This window comes from Rhinoderma darwinii, chromosome 1 (genome assembly GCF_050947455.1).
Source record: "Rhinoderma darwinii isolate aRhiDar2 chromosome 1, aRhiDar2.hap1, whole genome shotgun sequence".
Taxonomy (NCBI): domain Eukaryota; kingdom Metazoa; phylum Chordata; class Amphibia; order Anura; family Rhinodermatidae; genus Rhinoderma; species Rhinoderma darwinii.
This window is the reverse complement of record NC_134687.1, coordinates 216,407,287-216,431,325: the sequence shown is the minus strand read 5'-3', so window position 1 is coordinate 216,431,325 and position 24,039 is coordinate 216,407,287. Positions and strand designations below refer to the sequence as shown.

Below are 24,039 nucleotides of genomic sequence, written 5' to 3'. Positions count from 1 at the left end.
GAGTATCACATGAGTCTTTTGAAAAAACAATCTATCACTTGTCTATGACTGAAACTCTCTATGAAACTAAGGTAAATAGTTGATAGAGCATCACACTTTCGATCTGAGGGTACCTGTTCAGGTGTAAGTCTTTTGAAAAACAACCTATCACTTATCCATGACTGAAACTCTCTTTGAAACTAAGAACTAGTCCATGCTTTTAAGATTTCCTGGATGTCAGAACAAAATTTAAACTTTATGCCTTAAAAAAGAAAAATGTATGATCTAACAATGTCTTGACTGTTTAAACTTTAGCACCGTAGCTGATTTTATCAAGTCAAAATAACTTTATACTTTTCTTGTCTAAGTAACCCTTGAAACCACATAACAAAGCACTCCAGGTCAGAATATATATGAGAAGGAGAGAAACGCCGATTTTCCCGCACACGTTTTGGTTTTGGAGAGCCTGGATAGCTCAGTCGGTAGAGCATCAGACTTTTAATCTGAGGGTCCAGGGTTCAAGTCCCTGTTCAGGCGCGTGTCTTTTAGAAATCAAGACGTTTCACTTATTTATGATTTGAACATTACGTAGATTTCATACTCTAAAAAAATTATTGGATTAATGATGTAACTTTATGTCTTAAGGATAGAATTAAGTATGATCTAATGATGTCTTGCCGCCTCAAACTTTAGCAGCCTAAAGAATTTCATTAAGACAAGATGAAATTACACTTTTCTCTTCTTCTGAAAGTAGACTTTAAAAGCATATACATTATAACAGTGCTATAGCTCAAAATATAAATGATGATAACACCATCGATTTTCTTGCATATTTTTGTGTTTTATAGAGCCTGGATAGTTTAGTGGGTAGAGTATCACATGAGTCTTTTGAAAAAACAATCTATCACTTATCTATGACTGAAACTCTCTTTGAAACTAAGGTAAATAGTTGATAGAGCATCACACTTTCGATCTGAGGGTACCTGTTCAGGTGTAAGTCTTTTGAAAAACAACCTATCACTTATCCATGACTGAAACTCTCTTTGAAACTAAGAACTAGTCCATGCTTTTAAGATTTCCTGGATGTCAGAACAAAATTTAAACTTTATGCCTTAAAAAAGAAAAATGTATGATCTAACAATGTCTTGACTGTTTAAACTTTAGCACCGTAGCTGATTTTATCAAGTCAAAATAACTTTATACTTTTCTTGTCTAAGTAACCCTTGAAACCACATAACAAAGCACTCCAGGTCAGAATATATATGAGAAGGAGAGAAACGCCGATTTTCCCGCACACGTTTTGGTTTTGGAGAGCCTGGATAGCTCAGTCGGTAGAGCATCAGACTTTTAATCTGAGGGTCCAGGGTTCAAGTCCCTGTTCAGGCGCGTGTCTTTTAGAAATCAAGACGTTTCACTTATTTATGATTTGAACATTACGTAGATTTGATACTCTAAAAAAATTATTGGATTAATGATGTAACTTTATGTCTTAAGGATAGAATTAAGTATGATCTAATGATGTCTTGCCGCCTCAAACTTTAGCAGCCTAAAGAATTTCATTAAGACAAGATGAAATTACACTTTTCTCTTCTTCTGAAAGTAGACTTTAAAAGCATATACATTATAACAGTGCTATAGCTCAAAATATAAATGATGATAACACCATCGATTTTCTTGCATATTTTTGTGTTTTATAGAGCCTGGATAGTTTAGTGGGTAGAGTATCACATGAGTCTTTTGAAAAAACAATCTATCACTTGTCTATGACTGAAACTCTCTATGAAACTAAGGTAAATAGTTGATAGAGCATCACACTTTCGATCTGAGGGTACCTGTTCAGGTGTAAGTCTTTTGAAAAACAACCTATCACTTATCCATGACTGAAACTCTCTTTGAAACTAAGAACTAGTCCATGCTTTTAAGATTTCCTGGATGTCAGAACAAAATTTAAACTTTATGCCTTAAAAAAGAAAAATGTATGATCTAACAATGTCTTGACTGTTTAAACTTTAGCACCGTAGCTGATTTTATCAAGTCAAAATAACTTTATACTTTTCTTGTCTAAGTAACCCTTGAAACCACATAACAAAGCACTCCAGGTCAGAATATATATGAGAAGGAGAGAAACGCCGATTTTCCCGCACACGTTTTGGTTTTGGAGAGCCTGGATAGCTCAGTCGGTAGAGCATCAGACTTTTAATCTGAGGGTCCAGGGTTCAAGTCCCTGTTCAGGCACGTGTCTTTTAGAAATCAAGACGTTTCACTTATTTATGATTTGAACATTACGTAGATTTCATACTCTAAAAAAATTATTGGATTAATGATGTAACTTTATGTCTTAAGGATAGAATTAAGTATGATCTAATGATGTCTTGCCGCCTCAAACTTTAGCAGCCTAAAGAATTTCATTAAGACAAGATGAAATTACACTTTTCTCTTCTTCTGAAAGTAGACTTTAAAAGCATATACATTATAACAGTGCTATAGCTCAAAATATAAATGATGATAACACCATCGATTTTCTTGCATATTTTTGTGTTTTATAGAGCCTGGATAGTTTAGTGGGTAGAGTATCACATGAGTCTTTTGAAAAAACAATCTATCACTTGTCTATGACTGAAACTCTCTATGAAACTAAGGTAAATAGTTGATAGAGCATCACACTTTCGATCTGAGGGTACCTGTTCAGGTGTAAGTCTTTTGAAAAACAACCTATCACTTATCCATGACTGAAACTCTCTTTGAAACTAAGAACTAGTCCATGCTTTTAAGATTTCCTGGATGTCAGAACAAAATTTAAACTTTATGCCTTAAAAAAGAAAAATGTATGATCTAACAATGTCTTGACTGTTTAAACTTTAGCACCGTAGCTGATTTTATCAAGTCAAAATAACTTTATACTTTTCTTGTCTAAGTAACCCTTGAAACCACATAACAAAGCACTCCAGGTCAGAATATATATGAGAAGGAGAGAAACGCCGATTTTCCCGTACACGTTTTGGTTTTGGAGAGCCTGGATAGCTCAGTCGGTAGAGCATCAGACTTTTAATCTGAGGGTCCAGGGTTCAAGTCCCTGTTCAGGCGCGTGTCTTTTAGAAATCAAGACGTTTCACTTATTTATGATTTGAACATTACGTAGATTTCATACTCTAAAAAAATTATTGGATTAATGATGTAACTTTATGTCTTAAGGATAGAATTAAGTATGATCTAATGATGTCTTGCCGCCTCAAACTTTAGCAGCCTAAAGAATTTCATTAAGACAAGATGAAATTACACTTTTCTCTTCTTCTGAAAGTAGACTTTAAAAGCATATACATTATAACAGTGCTATAGCTCAAAATATAAATGATGATAACACCATCGATTTTCTTGCATATTTTTGTGTTTTATAGAGCCTGGATAGTTTAGTGGGTAGAGTATCACATGAGTCTTTTGAAAAAACAATCTATCACTTATCTATGACTGAAACTCTCTTTGAAACTAAGGTAAATAGTTGATAGAGCATCACACTTTCGATCTGAGGGTACCTGTTCAGGTGTAAGTCTTTTGAAAAACAACCTATCACTTATCCATGACTGAAACTCTCTTTGAAACTAAGAACTAGTCCATGCTTTTAAGATTTCCTGGATGTCAGAACAAAATTTAAACTTTATGCCTTAAAAAAGAAAAATGTATGATCTAACAATGTCTTGACTGTTTAAACTTTAGCACCGTAGCTGATTTTATCAAGTCAAAATAACTTTATACTTTTCTTGTCTAAGTAACCCTTGAAACCACATAACAAAGCACTCCAGGTCAGAATATATATGAGAAGGAGAGAAACGCCGATTTTCCCGCACACGTTTTGGTTTTGGAGAGCCTGGATAGCTCAGTCGGTAGAGCATCAGACTTTTAATCTGAGGGTCCAGGGTTCAAGTCCCTGTTCAGGCACGTGTCTTTTAGAAATCAAGACGTTTCACTTATTTATGATTTGAACATTACGTAGATTTCATACTCTAAAAAAATTATTGGATTAATGATGTAACTTTATGTCTTAAGGATAGAATTAAGTATGATCTAATGATGTCTTGCCGCCTCAAACTTTAGCAGCCTAAAGAATTTCATTAAGACAAGATGAAATTACACTTTTCTCTTCTTCTGAAAGTAGACTTTAAAAGCATATACATTATAACAGTGCTATAGCTCAAAATATAAATGATGATAACACCATCGATTTTCTTGCATATTTTTGTGTTTTATAGAGCCTGGATAGTTTAGTGGGTAGAGTATCACATGAGTCTTTTGAAAAAACAATCTATCACTTGTCTATGACTGAAACTCTCTATGAAACTAAGGTAAATAGTTGATAGAGCATCACACTTTCGATCTGAGGGTACCTGTTCAGGTGTAAGTCTTTTGAAAAACAACCTATCACTTATCCATGACTGAAACTCTCTTTGAAACTAAGAACTAGTCCATGCTTTTAAGATTTCCTGGATGTCAGAACAAAATTTAAACTTTATGCCTTAAAAAAGAAAAATGTATGATCTAACAATGTCTTGACTGTTTAAACGTTAGCACCGTAGCTGATTTTATCAAGTCAAAATAACTTTATACTTTTCTTGTCTAAGTAACCCTTGAAACCACATAACAAAGCACTCCAGGTCAGAATATATATGAGAAGGAGAGAAACGCCGATTTTCCCGCACACGTTTTGGTTTTGGAGAGCCTGGATAGCTCAGTCGGTAGAGCATCAGACTTTTAATCTGAGGGTCCAGGGTTCAAGTCCCTGTTCAGGCGCATGTCTTTTAGAAATCAAGACGTTTCACTTATTTATGATTTGAACATTACGTAGATTTCATACTCTAAAAAAATTATTGGATTAATGATGTAACTTTATGTCTTAAGGATAGAATTAAGTATGATCTAATGATGTCTTGCCGCCTCAAACTTTAGCAGCCTAAAGAATTTCATTAAGACAAGATGAAATTACACTTTTCTCTTCTTCTGAAAGTAGACTTTAAAAGCATATACATTATAACAGTGCTATAGCTCAAAATATAAATGATGATAACACCATCGATTTTCTTGCATATTTTTGTGTTTTATAGAGCCTGGATAGTTTAGTGGGTAGAGTATCACATGAGTCTTTTGAAAAAACAATCTATCACTTATCTATGACTGAAACTCTCTTTGAAACTAAGGTAAATAGTTGATAGAGCATCACACTTTCGATCTGAGGGTACCTGTTCAGGTGTAAGTCTTTTGAAAAACAACCTATCACTTATCCATGACTGAAACTCTCTTTGAAACTAAGAACTAGTCCATGCTTTTAAGATTTCCTGGATGTCAGAACAAAATTTAAACTTTATGCCTTAAAAAAGAAAAATGTATGATCTAACAATGTCTTGACTGTTTAAACTTTAGCACCGTAGCTGATTTTATCAAGTCAAAATAACTTTATACTTTTCTTGTCTAAGTAACCCTTGAAACCACATAACAAAGCACTCCAGGTCAGAATATATATGAGAAGGAGAGAAACGCCGATTTTCCCGCACACGTTTTGGTTTTGGAGAGCCTGGATAGCTCAGTCGGTAGAGCATCAGACTTTTAATCTGAGGGTCCAGGGTTCAAGTCCCTGTTCAGGCGCGTGTCTTTTAGAAATCAAGACGTTTCACTTATTTATGATTTGAACATTACGTAGATTTGATACTCTAAAAAAATTATTGGATTAATGATGTAACTTTATGTCTTAAGGATAGAATTAAGTATGATCTAATGATGTCTTGCCGCCTCAAACTTTAGCAGCCTAAAGAATTTCATTAAGACAAGATGAAATTACACTTTTCTCTTCTTCTGAAAGTAGACTTTAAAAGCATATACATTATAACAGTGCTATAGCTCAAAATATAAATGATGATAACACCATCGATTTTCTTGCATATTTTTGTGTTTTATAGAGCCTGGATAGTTTAGTGGGTAGAGTATCACATGAGTCTTTTGAAAAAACAATCTATCACTTGTCTATGACTGAAACTCTCTATGAAACTAAGGTAAATAGTTGATAGAGCATCACACTTTCGATCTGAGGGTACCTGTTCAGGTGTAAGTCTTTTGAAAAACAACCTATCACTTATCCATGACTGAAACTCTCTTTGAAACTAAGAACTAGTCCATGCTTTTAAGATTTCCTGGATGTCAGAACAAAATTTAAACTTTATGCCTTAAAAAAGAAAAATGTATGATCTAACAATGTCTTGACTGTTTAAACTTTAGCACCGTAGCTGATTTTATCAAGTCAAAATAACTTTATACTTTTCTTGTCTAAGTAACCCTTGAAACCACATAACAAAGCACTCCAGGTCAGAATATATATGAGAAGGAGAGAAACGCCGATTTTCCCGCACACGTTTTGGTTTTGGAGAGCCTGGATAGCTCAGTCGGTAGAGCATCAGACTTTTAATCTGAGGGTCCAGGGTTCAAGTCCCTGTTCAGGCGCGTGTCTTTTAGAAATCAAGACGTTTCACTTATTTATGATTTGAACATTACGTAGATTTCATACTCTAAAAAAATTATTGGATTAATGATGTAACTTTATGTCTTAAGGATAGAATTAAGTATGATCTAATGATGTCTTGCCGCCTCAAACTTTAGCAGCCTAAAGAATTTCATTAAGACAAGATGAAATTACACTTTTCTCTTCTTCTGAAAGTAGACTTTAAAAGCATATACATTATAACAGTGCTATAGCTCAAAATATAAATGATGATAACACCATCGATTTTCTTGCATATTTTTGTGTTTTATAGAGCCTGGATAGTTTAGTGGGTAGAGTATCACATGAGTCTTTTGAAAAAACAATCTATCACTTATCTATGACTGAAACTCTCTTTGAAACTAAGGTAAATAGTTGATAGAGCATCACACTTTCGATCTGAGGGTACCTGTTCAGGTGTAAGTCTTTTGAAAAACAACCTATCACTTATCCATGACTGAAACTCTCTTTGAAACTAAGAACTAGTCCATGCTTTTAAGATTTCCTGGATGTCAGAACAAAATTTAAACTTTATGCCTTAAAAAAGAAAAATGTATGATCTAACAATGTCTTGACTGTTTAAACTTTAGCACCGTAGCTGATTTTATCAAGTCAAAATAACTTTATACTTTTCTTGTCTAAGTAACCCTTGAAACCACATAACAAAGCACTCCAGGTCAGAATATATATGAGAAGGAGAGAAACGCCGATTTTCCCGCACACGTTTTGGTTTTGGAGAGCCTGGATAGCTCAGTCGGTAGAGCATCAGACTTTTAATCTGAGGGTCCAGGGTTCAAGTCCCTGTTCAGGCGCATGTCTTTTAGAAATCAAGACGTTTCACTTATTTATGATTTGAACATTACGTAGATTTCATACTCTAAAAAAATTATTGGATTAATGATGTAACTTTATGTCTTAAGGATAGAATTAAGTATGATCTAATGATGTCTTGCCGCCTCAAACTTTAGCAGCCTAAAGAATTTCATTAAGACAAGATGAAATTACACTTTTCTCTTCTTCTGAAAGTAGACTTTAAAAGCATATACATTATAACAGTGCTATAGCTCAAAATATAAATGATGATAACACCATCGATTTTCTTGCATATTTTTGTGTTTTATAGAGCCTGGATAGTTTAGTGGGTAGAGTATCACATGAGTCTTTTGAAAAAACAATCTATCACTTATCTATGACTGAAACTCTCTTTGAAACTAAGGTAAATAGTTGATAGAGCATCACACTTTCGATCTGAGGGTACCTGTTCAGGTGTAAGTCTTTTGAAAAACAACCTATCACTTATCCATGACTGAAACTCTCTTTGAAACTAAGAACTAGTCCATGCTTTTAAGATTTCCTGGATGTCAGAACAAAATTTAAACTTTATGCCTTAAAAAAGAAAAATGTATGATCTAACAATGTCTTGACTGTTTAAACTTTAGCACCGTAGCTGATTTTATCAAGTCAAAATAACTTTATACTTTTCTTGTCTAAGTAACCCTTGAAACCACATAACAAAGCACTCCAGGTCAGAATATATATGAGAAGGAGAGAAACGCCGATTTTCCCGCACACGTTTTGGTTTTGGAGAGCCTGGATAGCTCAGTCGGTAGAGCATCAGACTTTTAATCTGAGGGTCCAGGGTTCAAGTCCCTGTTCAGGCGCGTGTCTTTTAGAAATCAAGACGTTTCACTTATTTATGATTTGAACATTACGTAGATTTCATACTCTAAAAAAATTATTGGATTAATGATGTAACTTTATGTCTTAAGGATAGAATTAAGTATGATCTAATGATGTCTTGCCGCCTCAAACTTTAGCAGCCTAAAGAATTTCATTAAGACAAGATGAAATTACACTTTTCTCTTCTTCTGAAAGTAGACTTTAAAAGCATATACATTATAACAGTGCTATAGCTCAAAATATAAATGATGATAACACCATCGATTTTCTTGCATATTTTTGTGTTTTATAGAGCCTGGATAGTTTAGTGGGTAGAGTATCACATGAGTCTTTTGAAAAAACAATCTATCACTTATCTATGACTGAAACTCTCTTTGAAACTAAGGTAAATAGTTGATAGAGCATCACACTTTCGATCTGAGGGTACCTGTTCAGGTGTAAGTCTTTTGAAAAACAACCTATCACTTATCCATGACTGAAACTCTCTTTGAAACTAAGAACTAGTCCATGCTTTTAAGATTTCCTGGATGTCAGAACAAAATTTAAACTTTATGCCTTAAAAAAGAAAAATGTATGATCTAACAATGTCTTGACTGTTTAAACTTTAGCACCGTAGCTGATTTTATCAAGTCAAAATAACTTTATACTTTTCTTGTCTAAGTAACCCTTGAAACCACATAACAAAGCACTCCAGGTCAGAATATATATGAGAAGGAGAGAAACGCCGATTTTCCCGCACACGTTTTGGTTTTGGAGAGCCTGGATAGCTCAGTCGGTAGAGCATCAGACTTTTAATCTGAGGGTCCAGGGTTCAAGTCCCTGTTCAGGCGCGTGTCTTTTAGAAATCAAGACGTTTCACTTATTTATGATTTGAACATTACGTAGATTTCATACTCTAAAAAAATTATTGGATTAATGATGTAACTTTATGTCTTAAGGATAGAATTAAGTATGATCTAATGATGTCTTGCCGCCTCAAACTTTAGCAGCCTAAAGAATTTCATTAAGACAAGATGAAATTACACTTTTCTCTTCTTCTGAAAGTAGACTTTAAAAGCATATACATTATAACAGTGCTATAGCTCAAAATATAAATGATGATAACACCATCGATTTTCTTGCATATTTTTGTGTTTTATAGAGCCTGGATAGTTTAGTGGGTAGAGTATCACATGAGTCTTTTGAAAAAACAATCTATCACTTGTCTATGACTGAAACTCTCTATGAAACTAAGGTAAATAGTTGATAGAGCATCACACTTTCGATCTGAGGGTACCTGTTCAGGTGTAAGTCTTTTGAAAAACAACCTATCACTTATCCATGACTGAAACTCTCTTTGAAACTAAGAACTAGTCCATGCTTTTAAGATTTCCTGGATGTCAGAACAAAATTTAAACTTTATGCCTTAAAAAAGAAAAATGTATGATCTAACAATGTCTTGACTGTTTAAACTTTAGCACCGTAGCTGATTTTATCAAGTCAAAATAACTTTATACTTTTCTTGTCTAAGTAACCCTTGAAACCACATAACAAAGCACTCCAGGTCAGAATATATATGAGAAGGAGAGAAACGCCGATTTTCCCGCACACGTTTTGGTTTTGGAGAGCCTGGATAGCTCAGTCGGTAGAGCATCAGACTTTTAATCTGAGGGTCCAGGGTTCAAGTCCCTGTTCAGGCGCGTGTCTTTTAGAAATCAAGACGTTTCACTTATTTATGATTTGAACATTACGTAGATTTCATACTCTAAAAAAATTATTGGATTAATGATGTAACTTTATGTCTTAAGGATAGAATTAAGTATGATCTAATGATGTCTTGCCGCCTCAAACTTTAGCAGCCTAAAGAATTTCATTAAGACAAGATGAAATTACACTTTTCTCTTCTTCTGAAAGTAGACTTTAAAAGCATATACATTATAACAGTGCTATAGCTCAAAATATAAATGATGATAACACCATCGATTTTCTTGCATATTTTTGTGTTTTATAGAGCCTGGATAGTTTAGTGGGTAGAGTATCACATGAGTCTTTTGAAAAAACAATCTATCACTTATCTATGACTGAAACTCTCTTTGAAACTAAGGTAAATAGTTGATAGAGCATCACACTTTCGATCTGAGGGTACCTGTTCAGGTGTAAGTCTTTTGAAAAACAACCTATCACTTATCCATGACTGAAACTCTCTTTGAAACTAAGAACTAGTCCATGCTTTTAAGATTTCCTGGATGTCAGAACAAAATTTAAACTTTATGCCTTAAAAAAGAAAAATGTATGATCTAACAATGTCTTGACTGTTTAAACTTTAGCACCGTAGCTGATTTTATCAAGTCAAAATAACTTTATACTTTTCTTGTCTAAGTAACCCTTGAAACCACATAACAAAGCACTCCAGGTCAGAATATATATGAGAAGGAGAGAAACGCCGATTTTCCCGCACACGTTTTGGTTTTGGAGAGCCTGGATAGCTCAGTCGGTAGAGCATCAGACTTTTAATCTGAGGGTCCAGGGTTCAAGTCCCTGTTCAGGCGCATGTCTTTTAGAAATCAAGACGTTTCACTTATTTATGATTTGAACATTACGTAGATTTCATACTCTAAAAAAATTATTGGATTAATGATGTAACTTTATGTCTTAAGGATAGAATTAAGTATGATCTAATGATGTCTTGCCGCCTCAAACTTTAGCAGCCTAAAGAATTTCATTAAGACAAGATGAAATTACACTTTTCTCTTCTTCTGAAAGTAGACTTTAAAAGCATATACATTATAACAGTGCTATAGCTCAAAATATAAATGATGATAACACCATCGATTTTCTTGCATATTTTTGTGTTTTATAGAGCCTGGATAGTTTAGTGGGTAGAGTATCACATGAGTCTTTTGAAAAAACAATCTATCACTTATCTATGACTGAAACTCTCTTTGAAACTAAGGTAAATAGTTGATAGAGCATCACACTTTCGATCTGAGGGTACCTGTTCAGGTGTAAGTCTTTTGAAAAACAACCTATCACTTATCCATGACTGAAACTCTCTTTGAAACTAAGAACTAGTCCATGCTTTTAAGATTTCCTGGATGTCAGAACAAAATTTAAACTTTATGCCTTAAAAAAGAAAAATGTATGATCTAACAATGTCTTGACTGTTTAAACTTTAGCACCGTAGCTGATTTTATCAAGTCAAAATAACTTTATACTTTTCTTGTCTAAGTAACCCTTGAAACCACATAACAAAGCACTCCAGGTCAGAATATATATGAGAAGGAGAGAAACGCCGATTTTCCCGCACACGTTTTGGTTTTGGAGAGCCTGGATAGCTCAGTCGGTAGAGCATCAGACTTTTAATCTGAGGGTCCAGGGTTCAAGTCCCTGTTCAGGCGCGTGTCTTTTAGAAATCAAGACGTTTCACTTATTTATGATTTGAACATTACGTAGATTTCATACTCTAAAAAAATTATTGGATTAATGATGTAACTTTATGTCTTAAGGATAGAATTAAGTATGATCTAATGATGTCTTGCCGCCTCAAACTTTAGCAGCCTAAAGAATTTCATTAAGACAAGATGAAATTACACTTTTCTCTTCTTCTGAAAGTAGACTTTAAAAGCATATACATTATAACAGTGCTATAGCTCAAAATATAAATGATGATAACACCATCGATTTTCTTGCATATTTTTGTGTTTTATAGAGCCTGGATAGTTTAGTGGGTAGAGTATCACATGAGTCTTTTGAAAAAACAATCTATCACTTATCTATGACTGAAACTCTCTTTGAAACTAAGGTAAATAGTTGATAGAGCATCACACTTTCGATCTGAGGGTACCTGTTCAGGTGTAAGTCTTTTGAAAAACAACCTATCACTTATCCATGACTGAAACTCTCTTTGAAACTAAGAACTAGTCCATGCTTTTAAGATTTCCTGGATGTCAGAACAAAATTTAAACTTTATGCCTTAAAAAAGAAAAATGTATGATCTAACAATGTCTTGACTGTTTAAACTTTAGCACCGTAGCTGATTTTATCAAGTCAAAATAACTTTATACTTTTCTTGTCTAAGTAACCCTTGAAACCACATAACAAAGCACTCCAGGTCAGAATATATATGAGAAGGAGAGAAACGCCGATTTTCCCGCACACGTTTTGGTTTTGGAGAGCCTGGATAGCTCAGTCGGTAGAGCATCAGACTTTTAATCTGAGGGTCCAGGGTTCAAGTCCCTGTTCAGGCGCGTGTCTTTTAGAAATCAAGACGTTTCACTTATTTATGATTTGAACATTACGTAGATTTCATACTCTAAAAAAATTATTGGATTAATGATGTAACTTTATGTCTTAAGGATAGAATTAAGTATGATCTAATGATGTCTTGCCGCCTCAAACTTTAGCAGCCTAAAGAATTTCATTAAGACAAGATGAAATTACACTTTTCTCTTCTTCTGAAAGTAGACTTTAAAAGCATATACATTATAACAGTGCTATAGCTCAAAATATAAATGATGATAACACCATCGATTTTCTTGCATATTTTTGTGTTTTATAGAGCCTGGATAGTTTAGTGGGTAGAGTATCACATGAGTCTTTTGAAAAAACAATCTATCACTTGTCTATGACTGAAACTCTCTATGAAACTAAGGTAAATAGTTGATAGAGCATCACACTTTCGATCTGAGGGTACCTGTTCAGGTGTAAGTCTTTTGAAAAACAACCTATCACTTATCCATGACTGAAACTCTCTTTGAAACTAAGAACTAGTCCATGCTTTTAAGATTTCCTGGATGTCAGAACAAAATTTAAACTTTATGCCTTAAAAAAGAAAAATGTATGATCTAACAATGTCTTGACTGTTTAAACTTTAGCACCGTAGCTGATTTTATCAAGTCAAAATAACTTTATACTTTTCTTGTCTAAGTAACCCTTGAAACCACATAACAAAGCACTCCAGGTCAGAATATATATGAGAAGGAGAGAAACGCCGATTTTCCCGCACACGTTTTGGTTTTGGAGAGCCTGGATAGCTCAGTCGGTAGAGCATCAGACTTTTAATCTGAGGGTCCAGGGTTCAAGTCCCTGTTCAGGCGCGTGTCTTTTAGAAATCAAGACGTTTCACTTATTTATGATTTGAACATTACGTAGATTTCATACTCTAAAAAAATTATTGGATTAATGATGTAACTTTATGTCTTAAGGATAGAATTAAGTATGATCTAATGATGTCTTGCCGCCTCAAACTTTAGCAGCCTAAAGAATTTCATTAAGACAAGATGAAATTACACTTTTCTCTTCTTCTGAAAGTAGACTTTAAAAGCATATACATTATAACAGTGCTATAGCTCAAAATATAAATGATGATAACACCATCGATTTTCTTGCATATTTTTGTGTTTTATAGAGCCTGGATAGTTTAGTGGGTAGAGTATCACATGAGTCTTTTGAAAAAACAATCTATCACTTATCTATGACTGAAACTCTCTTTGAAACTAAGGTAAATAGTTGATAGAGCATCACACTTTCGATCTGAGGGTACCTGTTCAGGTGTAAGTCTTTTGAAAAACAACCTATCACTTATCCATGACTGAAACTCTCTTTGAAACTAAGAACTAGTCCATGCTTTTAAGATTTCCTGGATGTCAGAACAAAATTTAAACTTTATGCCTTAAAAAAGAAAAATGTATGATCTAACAATGTCTTGACTGTTTAAACTTTAGCACCGTAGCTGATTTTATCAAGTCAAAATAACTTTATACTTTTCTTGTCTAAGTAACCCTTGAAACCACATAACAAAGCACTCCAGGTCAGAATATATATGAGAAGGAGAGAAACGCCGATTTTCCCGCACACGTTTTGGTTTTGGAGAGCCTGGATAGCTCAGTCGGTAGAGCATCAGACTTTTAATCTGAGGGTCCAGGGTTCAAGTCCCTGTTCAGGCGTGTGTCTTTTAGAAATCAAGACGTTTCACTTATTTATGATTTGAACATTACGTAGATTTCATACTCTAAAAAAATTATTGGATTAATGATGTAACTTTATGTCTTAAGGATAGAATTAAGTATGATCTAATGATGTCTTGCCGCCTCAAACTTTAGCAGCCTAAAGAATTTCATTAAGACAAGATGAAATTACACTTTTCTCTTCTTCTGAAAGTAGACTTTAAAAGCATATACATTATAACAGTGCTATAGCTCAAAATATAAATGATGATAACACCATCGATTTTCTTGCATATTTTTGTGTTTTATAGAGCCTGGATAGTTTAGTGGGTAGAGTATCACATGAGTCTTTTGAAAAAACAATCTATCACTTGTCTATGACTGAAACTCTCTATGAAACTAAGGTAAATAGTTGATAGAGCATCACACTTTCGATCTGAGGGTACCTGTTCAGGTGTAAGTCTTTTGAAAAACAACCTATCACTTATCCATGACTGAAACTCTCTTTGAAACTAAGAACTAGTCCATGCTTTTAAGATTTCCTGGATGTCAGAACAAAATTTAAACTTTATGCCTTAAAAAAGAAAAATGTATGATCTAACAATGTCTTGACTGTTTAAACTTTAGCACCGTAGCTGATTTTATCAAGTCAAAATAACTTTATACTTTTCTTGTCTAAGTAACCCTTGAAACCACATAACAAAGCACTCCAGGTCAGAATATATATGAGAAGGAGAGAAACGCCGATTTTCCCGCACACGTTTTGGTTTTGGAGAGCCTGGATAGCTCAGTCGGTAGAGCATCAGACTTTTAATTTGAGGGTCCAGGGTTCAAGTCCCTGTTCAGGCGCGTGTCTTTTAGAAATCAAGACGTTTCACTTATTTATGATTTGAACATTACGTAGATTTCATACTCTAAAAAAATTATTGGATTAATGATGTAACTTTATGTCTTAAGGATAGAATTAAGTATGATCTAATGATGTCTTGCCGCCTCAAACTTTAGCAGCCTAAAGAATTTCATTAAGACAAGATGAAATTACACTTTTCTCTTCTTCTGAAAGTAGACTTTAAAAGCATATACATTATAACAGTGCTATAGCTCAAAATATAAATGATGATAACACCATCGATTTTCTTGCATATTTTTGTGTTTTATAGAGCCTGGATAGTTTAGTGGGTAGAGTATCACATGAGTCTTTTGAAAAAACAATCTATCACTTGTCTATGACTGAAACTCTCTATGAAACTAAGGTAAATAGTTGATAGAGCATCACACTTTCGATCTGAGGGTACCTGTTCAGGTGTAAGTCTTTTGAAAAACAACCTATCACTTATCCATGACTGAAACTCTCTTTGAAACTAAGAACTAGTCCATGCTTTTAAGATTTCCTGGATGTCAGAACAAAATTTAAACTTTATGCCTTAAAAAAGAAAAATGTATGATCTAACAATGTCTTGACTGTTTAAACGTTAGCACCGTAGCTGATTTTATCAAGTCAAAATAACTTTATACTTTTCTTGTCTAAGTAACCCTTGAAACCACATAACAAAGCACTCCAGGTCAGAATATATATGAGAAGGAGAGAAACGCCGATTTTCCCGCACACGTTTTGGTTTTGGAGAGCCTGGATAGCTCAGTCGGTAGAGCATCAGACTTTTAATCTGAGGGTCCAGGGTTCAAGTCCCTGTTCAGGCGCATGTCTTTTAGAAATCAAGACGTTTCACTTATTTATGATTTGAACATTACGTAGATTTCATACTCTAAAAAAATTATTGGATTAATGATGTAACTTTATGTCTTAAGGATAGAATTAAGTATGATCTAATGATGTCTTGCCGCCTCAAACTTTAGCAGCCTAAAGAATTTCATTAAGACAAGATGAAATTACACTTTTCTCTTCTTCTGAAAGTAGACTTTAAAAGCATATACATTATAACAGTGCTATAGCTCAAAATATAAATGATGATAACACCATCGATTTTCTTGCATATTTTTGTGTTTTATAGAGCCTGGATAGTTTAGTGGGTAGAGTATCACATGAGTCTTTTGAAAAAACAATCTATCACTTATCTATGACTGAAACTCTCTTTGAAACTAAGGTAAATAGTTGATAGAGCATCACACTTTCGATCTGAGGGTACCTGTTCAGGTGTAAGTCTTTTGAAAAACAACCTATCACTTATCCATGACTGAAACTCTCTTTGAAACTAAGAACTAGTCCATGCTTTTAAGATTTCCTGGATGTCAGAACAAAATTTAAACTTTATGCCTTAAAAAAGAAAAATGTATGATCTAACAATGTCTTGACTGTTTAAACTTTAGCACCGTAGCTGATTTTATCAAGTCAAAATAACTTTATACTTTTCTTGTCTAAGTAACCCTTGAAACCACATAACAAAGCACTCCAGGTCAGAATATATATGAGAAGGAGAGAAACGCCGATTTTCCCGCACACGTTTTGGAGAGCCTGGATAGCTCAGTCGGTAGAGCATCAGACTTTTAATCTGAGGGTTCAAGTCCCTGTTCAGGCGTGTGTCTTTTAGAAATCAAGACGTTTCACTTATTTATGATTTGAACATTACGTAGATTTCATACTCTAAAAAAATTATTGGATTAATGATGTAACTTTATGTCTTAATGATAGAATTAAGTATGATCTAATGATGTCTTGCCGCCTCAAACTTTAGCAGCCTAGAGAATTTCATTAAGACAAGATAAAAATTACACTTTTCTCTTCTTCTGAAAGTAGACTTTAAAAGCATATACATTATAACAGTGCTATAGCTCAAAATATAAATGATGATAACACCATCGATTTTCTTGCATATTTTTGTGTTTTATAGAGCCTGGATAGTTTAGTGGGTAGAGTATCACATGAGTCTTTTGAAAAAACAATCTATCACTTATCTATGACTGAAACTCTCTTTGAAACTAAGGTAAATAGTTGATAGAGCATCACACTTTCGATCTGAGGGTACCTGTTCAGGTGTAAGTCTTTTGAAAAACAACCTATCACTTATCCATGACTGAAACTCTCTTTGAAACTAAGAACTAGTCCATGCTTTTAAGATTTCCTGGATGTCAGAACAAAATTTAAACTTTATGCCTTAAAAAAGAAAAATGTATGATCTAACAATGTCTTGACTGTTTAAACTTTAGCACCGTAGCTGATTTTATCAAGTCAAAATAACTTTATACTTTTCTTGTCTAAGTAACCCTTGAAACCACATAACAAAGCACTCCAGGTCAGAATATATATGAGAAGGAGAGAAACGCCGATTTTCCCGCACACGTTTTGGTTTTGGAGAGCCTGGATAGCTCAGTCGGTAGAGCATCAGACTTTTAATCTGAGGGTCCAGGGTTCAAGTCCCTGTTCAGGCGTGTGTCTTTTAGAAATCAAGACGTTTCACTTATTTATGATTTGAACATTACGTAGATTTCATACTCTAAAAAAATTATTGGATTAATGATGTAACTTTATGTCTTAATGATAGAATTAAGTATGATCTAATGATGTCTTGCCGCCTCAAACTTTAGCAGCCTAGAGAATTTCATTAAGACAAGATAAAAATTACACTTTTCTCTTCTTCTGAAAGTAGACTTTAAAAGCATATACATTATAACAGTGCTATAGCTCAAAATATAAATGATGATAACACCATCGATTTTCTTGCATATTTTTGTGTTTTATAGAGCCTGGATAGTTTAGTGGGTAGAGTATCACATGAGTCTTTTGAAAAAACAATCTATCACTTATCTATGACTGAAACTCTCTTTGAAACTAAGGTAAATAGTTGATAGAGCATCACACTTTCGATCTGAGGGTACCTGTTCAGGTGTAAGTCTTTTGAAAAACAACCTATCACTTATCCATGACTGAAACTCTCTTTGAAACTAAGAACTAGTCCATGCTTTTAAGATTTCCTGGATGTCAGAACAAAATTTAAACTTTATGCCTTAAAAAAGAAAAATGTATGATCTAACAATGTCTTGACTGTTTAAACTTTAGCACCGTAGCTGATTTTATCAAGTCAAAATAACTTTATACTTTTCTTGTCTAAGTAACCCTTGAAACCACATAACAAAGCACTCCAGGTCAGAATATATATGAGAAGGAGAGAAACGCTGATTTTCCCGCACACGTTTTGGTTTTGGAGAGCCTGGATAGCTCAGTCGGTAGAGCATCAGACTTTTAATCTGAGGGTCCAGGGTTCAAGTCCCTGTTCAGGCACGTGTCTTTTAGAAATCAAGACGTTTCACTTATTTATGATTTGAACATTACGTAGATTTCATACTCTAAAAAAATTATTGGATTAATGATGTAACTTTATGTCTTAATGATAGAATTAAGTATGATCTAATGATGTCTTGCCGCCTCAAACTTTAGCAGCCTAGAGAATTTCATTAAGACAAGATAAAAATTACACTTTTCTCTTCTTCTGAAAGTAGACTTTAAAAGCATATACATTATAACAGTGCTATAGCTCAAAATATAAATGATGATAACACCATCGATTTTCTTGCATATTTTTGTGTTTTATAGAGCCTGGATAGTTTAGTGGGTAGAGTATCACATGAGTCTTTTGAAAAAACAATCTATCACTTATCTATGACTGAAACTCTCTTTGAAACTAAGGTAAATAGTTGATAGAGCATCACACTTTCGATCTGAGGGTACCTGTTCAGGTGTAAGTCTTTTGAAAAACAACCTATCACTTATCCATGACTGAAACTCTCTTTGAAACTAAGAACTAGTCCATGCTTTTAAGATTTCCTGGATGTCAGAACAAAATTTAAACTTTATGCCTTAAAAAAGAAAAATGTATGATCTAACAATGTCTTGACTGTTTAAACTTTAGCACCGTAGCTGATTTTATCAAGTCAAAATAACTTTATACTTTTCTTGTCTAAGTAACCCTTGAAACCACATAACAAAGCACTCCAGGTCAGAATATATATGAGAAGGAGAGAAACGCTGATTTTCCCGCACACGTTTTGGTTTTGGAGAGCCTGGATAGCTCAGTCGGTAGAGCATCAGACTTTTAATCTGAGGGTCCAGGGTTCAAGTCCCTGTTCAGGCACGTGTCTTTTAGAAATCAAGACGTTTCACTTATTTATGATTTGAACATTACGTAGATTTCATACTCTAAAAAAATTATTGGATTAATGATGTAACTTTATGTCTTAATGATAGAATTAAGTATGATCTAATGATGTCTTGCCGCCTCAAACTTTAGCAGCCTAGAGAATTTCATTAAGACAAGATAAAAATTACACTTTTCTCTTCTTCTGAAAGTAGACTTTAAAAGCATATACATTATAACAGTGCTATAGCTCAAAATATAAATGATGATAACACCATCGATTTTCTTGCATATTTTTGTGTTTTATAGAGCCTGGATAGTTTAGTGGGTAGAGTATCACATGAGTCTTTTGAAAAAACAATCTATCACTTATCTATGACTGAAACTCTCTTTGAAACTAAGGTAAATAGTTGATAGAGCATCACACTTTCAATCTGAGGGTACCTGTTCAGGTGTAAGTCTTTTGAAAAACAACCTATCACTTATCCATGACTGAAACTCTCTTTGAAACTAAGAACTAGTCCATGCTTTTAAGATTTCCTGGATGTCAGAACAAAATTTAAACTTTATGCCTTAAAAAAGAAAAATGTATGATCTAACAATGTCTTGACTGTTTAAACTTTAGCACCGTAGCTGATTTTATCAAGTCAAAATAACTTTATACTTTTCTTGTCTAAGTAACCCTTGAAACCACATAACAAAGCACTCCAGGTCAGAATATATATGAGAAGGAGAGAAACGCTGATTTTCCCGCACACGTTTTGGTTTTGGAGAGCCTGGATAGCTCAGTCGGTAGAGCATCAGACTTTTAATCTGAGGGTCCAGGGTTCAAGTCCCTGTTCAGGCGCGTGTCTTTTAGAAATCAAGACGTTTCACTTATTTATGATTTGAACATTACGTAGATTTCATACTCTAAAAAAATTATTGGATTAATGATGTAACTTTATGTCTTAATGATAGAATTAAGTATGATCTAATGATGTCTTGCCGCCTCAAACTTTAGCAGCCTAGAGAATTTCATTAAGACAAGATAAAAATTACACTTTTCTCTTCTTCTGAAAGTAGACTTTAAAAGCATATACATTATAACAGTGCTATAGCTCAAAATATAAATGATGATAACACCATCGATTTTCTTGCATATTTTTGTGTTTTATAGAGCCTGGATAGTTTAGTGGGTAGAGTATCACATGAGTCTTTTGAAAAAACAATCTATCACTTATCTATGACTGAAACTCTCTTTGAAACTAAGGTAAATAGTTGATAGAGCATCACACTTTCGATCTGAGGGTACCTGTTCAGGTGTAAGTCTTTTGAAAAACAACCTATCACTTATCCATGACTGAAACTCTCTTTGAAACTAAGAACTAGTCCATGCTTTTAAGATTTCCTGGATGTCAGAACAAAATTTAAACTTTATGCCTTAAAAAAGAAAAATGTATGATCTAACAATGTCTTGACTGTTTAAACTTTAGCACCGTAGCTGATTTTATCAAGTCAAAATAACTTTATACTTTTCTTGTCTAAGTAACCCTTGAAACCACATAACAAAGCACTCCAGGTCAGAATATATATGAGAAGGAGAGAAACGCTGATTTTCCCGCACACGTTTTGGTTTTGGAGAGCCTGGATAGCTCAGTCGGTAGAGCATCAGACTTTTAATCTGAGGGTCCAGGGTTCAAGTCCCTGTTCAGGCGCGTGTCTTTTAGAAATCAAGACGTTTCACTTATTTATGATTTGAACATTACGTAGATTTCATACTCTAAAAAAATTATTGGATTAATGATGTAACTTTATGTCTTAATGATAGAATTAAGTATGATCTAATGATGTCTTGCCGCCTCAAACTTTAGCAGCCTAGAGAATTTCATTAAGACAAGATAAAAATTACACTTTTCTCTTCTTCTGAAAGTAGACTTTAAAAGCATATACATTATAACAGTGCTATAGCTCAAAATATAAATGATGATAACACCATCGATTTTCTTGCATATTTTTGTGTTTTATAGAGCCTGGATAGTTTAGTGGGTAGAGTATCACATGAGTCTTTTGAAAAAACAATCTATCACTTATCTATGACTGAAACTCTCTTTGAAACTAAGGTAAATAGTTGATAGAGCATCACACTTTCGATCTGAGGGTACCTGTTCAGGTGTAAGTCTTTTGAAAAACAACCTATCACTTATCCATGACTGAAACTCTCTTTGAAACTAAGAACTAGTCCATGCTTTTAAGATTTCCTGGATGTCAGAACAAAATTTAAACTTTATGCCTTAAAAAAGAAAAATGTATGATCTAACAATGTCTTGACTGTTTAAACTTTAGCACCGTAGCTGATTTTATCAAGTCAAAATAACTTTATACTTTTCTTGTCTAAGTAACCCTTGAAACCACATAACAAAGCACTCCAGGTCAGAATATATATGAGAAGGAGAGAAACGCCGATTTTCCCGCACACGTTTTGGTTTTGGAGAGCCTGGATAGCTCAGTCGGTAGAGCATCAGACTTTTAATCTGAGGGTCCAGGGTTCAAGTCCCTGTTCAGGCGTGTGTCTTTTAGAAATCAAGAAGTTTCACTTATTTATGATTTGAACATTACGTAGATTTCATACTCTAAAAAAATTATTGGATTAATGATGTAACTTTATGTCTTAAGGATAGAATTAAGTATGATCTAATGATGTCTTGCCGCCTCAAACTTTAGCAGCCTAGAGAATTTCATTAAGACAAGATGAAATTACACTTTTCTCTTCTTCTGAAAGTAGACTTTAAAAGCATATACATTATAACAGTGCTATAGCTCAAAATATAAATGATGATAACACCATCGATTTTCTTGCATATTTTTGTGTTTTATAGAGCCTGGATAGTTTAGTGGGTAGAGTATCACATGAGTCTTTTGAAAAAACAATCTATCACTTATCTATGACTGAAACTCTCTTTGAAACTAAGGTAAATAGTTGATAGAGCATCACACTTTCGATCTGAGGGTACCTGTTCAGGTGTAAGTCTTTTGAAAAACAACCTATCACTTATCCATGACTGAAACTCTCTTTGAAACTAAGAACTAGTCCATGCTTTTAAGATTCCCTGGATGTCAGAACAAAATTTAAACTTTATGCCTTAAAAAAGAAAAATGTATGATCTAACAATGTCTTGACTGTTTAAACTTTAGCACCGTAGCTGATTTTATCAAGTCAATATAACTTTATACTTTTCTTGTCTAAGTAACCCTTGAAACCACATAACAAAGCACTCCAGGTCAGAATATATATGAGAAGGAGAGAAACGCCGATTTTCCCGCACACGTTTTGGTTTTGGAGAGCCTGGATAGCTCAGTCGGTAGAGCATCAGACTTTTAATCTGAGGGTCCAGGGTTCAAGTCCCTGTTCAGGCGTGTGTCTTTTAGAAATCAAGACGTTTCACTTATTTATGATTTGAACATTACGTAGATTTCATACTCTAAAAAAATTATTGGATTAATGATGTAACTTTATGTCTTAAGGATAGAATTAAGTATGATCTAATGATGTCTTGCCGCCTCAAACTTTAGCAGCCTAGAGAATTTCATTAAGACAAGATGAAATTACACTTTTCTCTTCTTCTGAAAGTAGACTTTAAAAGCATATACATTATAACAGCGCTATAGCTCAAAATATAAATGATGATAACACCATCGATTTTCTTGCATATTTTTGTGTTTTATAGAGCCTGGATAGTTTAGTGGGTAGAGTATCACATGAGTCTTTTGAAAAAACAATCTATCACTTATCTATGACTGAAACTCTCTTTGAAACTAAGGTAAATAGTTGATAGAGCATCACACTTTCGATCTGAGGGTACCTGTTCAGGTGTAAGTCTTTTGAAAAACAACCTATCACTTATCCATGACTGAAACTCTCTTTGAAACTAAGAACTAGTCCATGCTTTTAAGATTTCCTGGATGTCAGAACAAAATTTAAACTTTATGCCTTAAAAAAGAAAAATGTATGATCTAACAATGTCTTGACTGTTTAAACTTTAGCACCGTAGCTGATTTTATCAAGTCAAAATAACTTTATACTTTTCTTGTCTAAGTAACCCTTGAAACCACATAACAAAGCACTCCAGGTCAGAATATATATGAGAAGGAGAGAAACGCCGATTTTCCCGCACACGTTTTGGTTTTGGAGAGCCTGGATAGCTCAGTCGGTAGAGCATCAGACTTTTAATCTAAGGGTCCATGGTTCAAGTCCCTGTTCAGGCACGTGTCTTCTAGAAATCAAGACGTTTCACTTATTTATGATTTGAACATTACGTAGATTTCATACTCTAAAAAAATTATTGGATTAATGATGTAACTTTATGTCTTAAGGATAGAATTAAGTATGATCTAATGATGTCTTGCCGCCTCAAACTTTAGCAGCCTAGAGAATTTCATTAAGACAAGATGAAATTACACTTTTCTCTTCTTCTGAAAGTAGACTTTAAAAGCATATACATTATAACAGCGCTATAGCTCAAAATATAAATGATGATAACACCATCGATTTTCTTGCATATTTTTGTGTTTTATAGAGCCTGGATAGTTTAGTGGGTAGAGTATCACATGAGTCTTTTGAAAAAACAATCTATCACTTATCTATGACTGAAACTCTCTTTGAAACTAAGGTAAATAGTTGATAGAGCATCACACTTTCGATCTGAGGGTACCTGTTCAGGTGTAAGTCTTTTGAAAAACAACCTATCACTTATCCATGACTGAAACTCTCTTTGAAACTAAGAACTAGTCCATGCTTTTAAGATTTCCTGGATGTCAGAACAAAATTTAAACTTTATGCCTTAAAAAAGAAAAATGTATGATCTAACAATGT

General features: G+C 34.0%; 26 non-coding genes across 26 annotated transcripts; all 26 read left to right on the top strand.

Moving 5' to 3' along the window:
- The first annotated feature begins 443 nt into the window (after positions 1-443).
- On the top strand, positions 444-516 carry TRNAK-UUU (transfer RNA lysine (anticodon UUU)). Its single transcript has one exon. It is a non-coding gene; the product is annotated as a tRNA-Lys (tRNA).
- Positions 517-1,292: 776 nt separating this feature from the next.
- Positions 1,293-1,365, top strand: TRNAK-UUU (transfer RNA lysine (anticodon UUU)). The gene has a single exon. It is a non-coding gene; the product is annotated as a tRNA-Lys (tRNA).
- A 776-nt stretch (positions 1,366-2,141) lies between these two features.
- On the top strand, positions 2,142-2,214 carry TRNAK-UUU (transfer RNA lysine (anticodon UUU)). The gene has a single exon. It is a non-coding gene; the product is annotated as a tRNA-Lys (tRNA).
- A 776-nt stretch (positions 2,215-2,990) lies between these two features.
- TRNAK-UUU (transfer RNA lysine (anticodon UUU)) lies at positions 2,991-3,063 on the top strand. Its single transcript has one exon. It is a non-coding gene; the product is annotated as a tRNA-Lys (tRNA).
- A 776-nt stretch (positions 3,064-3,839) lies between these two features.
- Positions 3,840-3,912, top strand: TRNAK-UUU (transfer RNA lysine (anticodon UUU)). The gene has a single exon. It is a non-coding gene; the product is annotated as a tRNA-Lys (tRNA).
- Positions 3,913-4,688: 776 nt separating this feature from the next.
- On the top strand, positions 4,689-4,761 carry TRNAK-UUU (transfer RNA lysine (anticodon UUU)). Its single transcript has one exon. It is a non-coding gene; the product is annotated as a tRNA-Lys (tRNA).
- Positions 4,762-5,537: 776 nt separating this feature from the next.
- TRNAK-UUU (transfer RNA lysine (anticodon UUU)) lies at positions 5,538-5,610 on the top strand. The gene has a single exon. It is a non-coding gene; the product is annotated as a tRNA-Lys (tRNA).
- Positions 5,611-6,386: 776 nt separating this feature from the next.
- On the top strand, positions 6,387-6,459 carry TRNAK-UUU (transfer RNA lysine (anticodon UUU)). The gene has a single exon. It is a non-coding gene; the product is annotated as a tRNA-Lys (tRNA).
- A 776-nt stretch (positions 6,460-7,235) lies between these two features.
- TRNAK-UUU (transfer RNA lysine (anticodon UUU)) lies at positions 7,236-7,308 on the top strand. Its single transcript has one exon. It is a non-coding gene; the product is annotated as a tRNA-Lys (tRNA).
- A 776-nt stretch (positions 7,309-8,084) lies between these two features.
- TRNAK-UUU (transfer RNA lysine (anticodon UUU)) lies at positions 8,085-8,157 on the top strand. Its single transcript has one exon. It is a non-coding gene; the product is annotated as a tRNA-Lys (tRNA).
- Positions 8,158-8,933: 776 nt separating this feature from the next.
- TRNAK-UUU (transfer RNA lysine (anticodon UUU)) lies at positions 8,934-9,006 on the top strand. The gene has a single exon. It is a non-coding gene; the product is annotated as a tRNA-Lys (tRNA).
- Positions 9,007-9,782: 776 nt separating this feature from the next.
- On the top strand, positions 9,783-9,855 carry TRNAK-UUU (transfer RNA lysine (anticodon UUU)). The gene has a single exon. It is a non-coding gene; the product is annotated as a tRNA-Lys (tRNA).
- A 776-nt stretch (positions 9,856-10,631) lies between these two features.
- TRNAK-UUU (transfer RNA lysine (anticodon UUU)) lies at positions 10,632-10,704 on the top strand. Its single transcript has one exon. It is a non-coding gene; the product is annotated as a tRNA-Lys (tRNA).
- A 776-nt stretch (positions 10,705-11,480) lies between these two features.
- On the top strand, positions 11,481-11,553 carry TRNAK-UUU (transfer RNA lysine (anticodon UUU)). The gene has a single exon. It is a non-coding gene; the product is annotated as a tRNA-Lys (tRNA).
- Positions 11,554-12,329: 776 nt separating this feature from the next.
- TRNAK-UUU (transfer RNA lysine (anticodon UUU)) lies at positions 12,330-12,402 on the top strand. The gene has a single exon. It is a non-coding gene; the product is annotated as a tRNA-Lys (tRNA).
- A 776-nt stretch (positions 12,403-13,178) lies between these two features.
- TRNAK-UUU (transfer RNA lysine (anticodon UUU)) lies at positions 13,179-13,251 on the top strand. Its single transcript has one exon. It is a non-coding gene; the product is annotated as a tRNA-Lys (tRNA).
- A 776-nt stretch (positions 13,252-14,027) lies between these two features.
- On the top strand, positions 14,028-14,100 carry TRNAK-UUU (transfer RNA lysine (anticodon UUU)). The gene has a single exon. It is a non-coding gene; the product is annotated as a tRNA-Lys (tRNA).
- Positions 14,101-14,876: 776 nt separating this feature from the next.
- Positions 14,877-14,949, top strand: TRNAK-UUU (transfer RNA lysine (anticodon UUU)). The gene has a single exon. It is a non-coding gene; the product is annotated as a tRNA-Lys (tRNA).
- Positions 14,950-15,725: 776 nt separating this feature from the next.
- TRNAK-UUU (transfer RNA lysine (anticodon UUU)) lies at positions 15,726-15,798 on the top strand. The gene has a single exon. It is a non-coding gene; the product is annotated as a tRNA-Lys (tRNA).
- Positions 15,799-17,411: 1,613 nt separating this feature from the next.
- Positions 17,412-17,484, top strand: TRNAK-UUU (transfer RNA lysine (anticodon UUU)). Its single transcript has one exon. It is a non-coding gene; the product is annotated as a tRNA-Lys (tRNA).
- A 777-nt stretch (positions 17,485-18,261) lies between these two features.
- TRNAK-UUU (transfer RNA lysine (anticodon UUU)) lies at positions 18,262-18,334 on the top strand. The gene has a single exon. It is a non-coding gene; the product is annotated as a tRNA-Lys (tRNA).
- A 777-nt stretch (positions 18,335-19,111) lies between these two features.
- On the top strand, positions 19,112-19,184 carry TRNAK-UUU (transfer RNA lysine (anticodon UUU)). The gene has a single exon. It is a non-coding gene; the product is annotated as a tRNA-Lys (tRNA).
- A 777-nt stretch (positions 19,185-19,961) lies between these two features.
- Positions 19,962-20,034, top strand: TRNAK-UUU (transfer RNA lysine (anticodon UUU)). Its single transcript has one exon. It is a non-coding gene; the product is annotated as a tRNA-Lys (tRNA).
- A 777-nt stretch (positions 20,035-20,811) lies between these two features.
- Positions 20,812-20,884, top strand: TRNAK-UUU (transfer RNA lysine (anticodon UUU)). The gene has a single exon. It is a non-coding gene; the product is annotated as a tRNA-Lys (tRNA).
- Positions 20,885-21,661: 777 nt separating this feature from the next.
- TRNAK-UUU (transfer RNA lysine (anticodon UUU)) lies at positions 21,662-21,734 on the top strand. Its single transcript has one exon. It is a non-coding gene; the product is annotated as a tRNA-Lys (tRNA).
- Positions 21,735-22,510: 776 nt separating this feature from the next.
- On the top strand, positions 22,511-22,583 carry TRNAK-UUU (transfer RNA lysine (anticodon UUU)). The gene has a single exon. It is a non-coding gene; the product is annotated as a tRNA-Lys (tRNA).
- Positions 22,584-24,039: the final 1,456 nt, after the last annotated feature.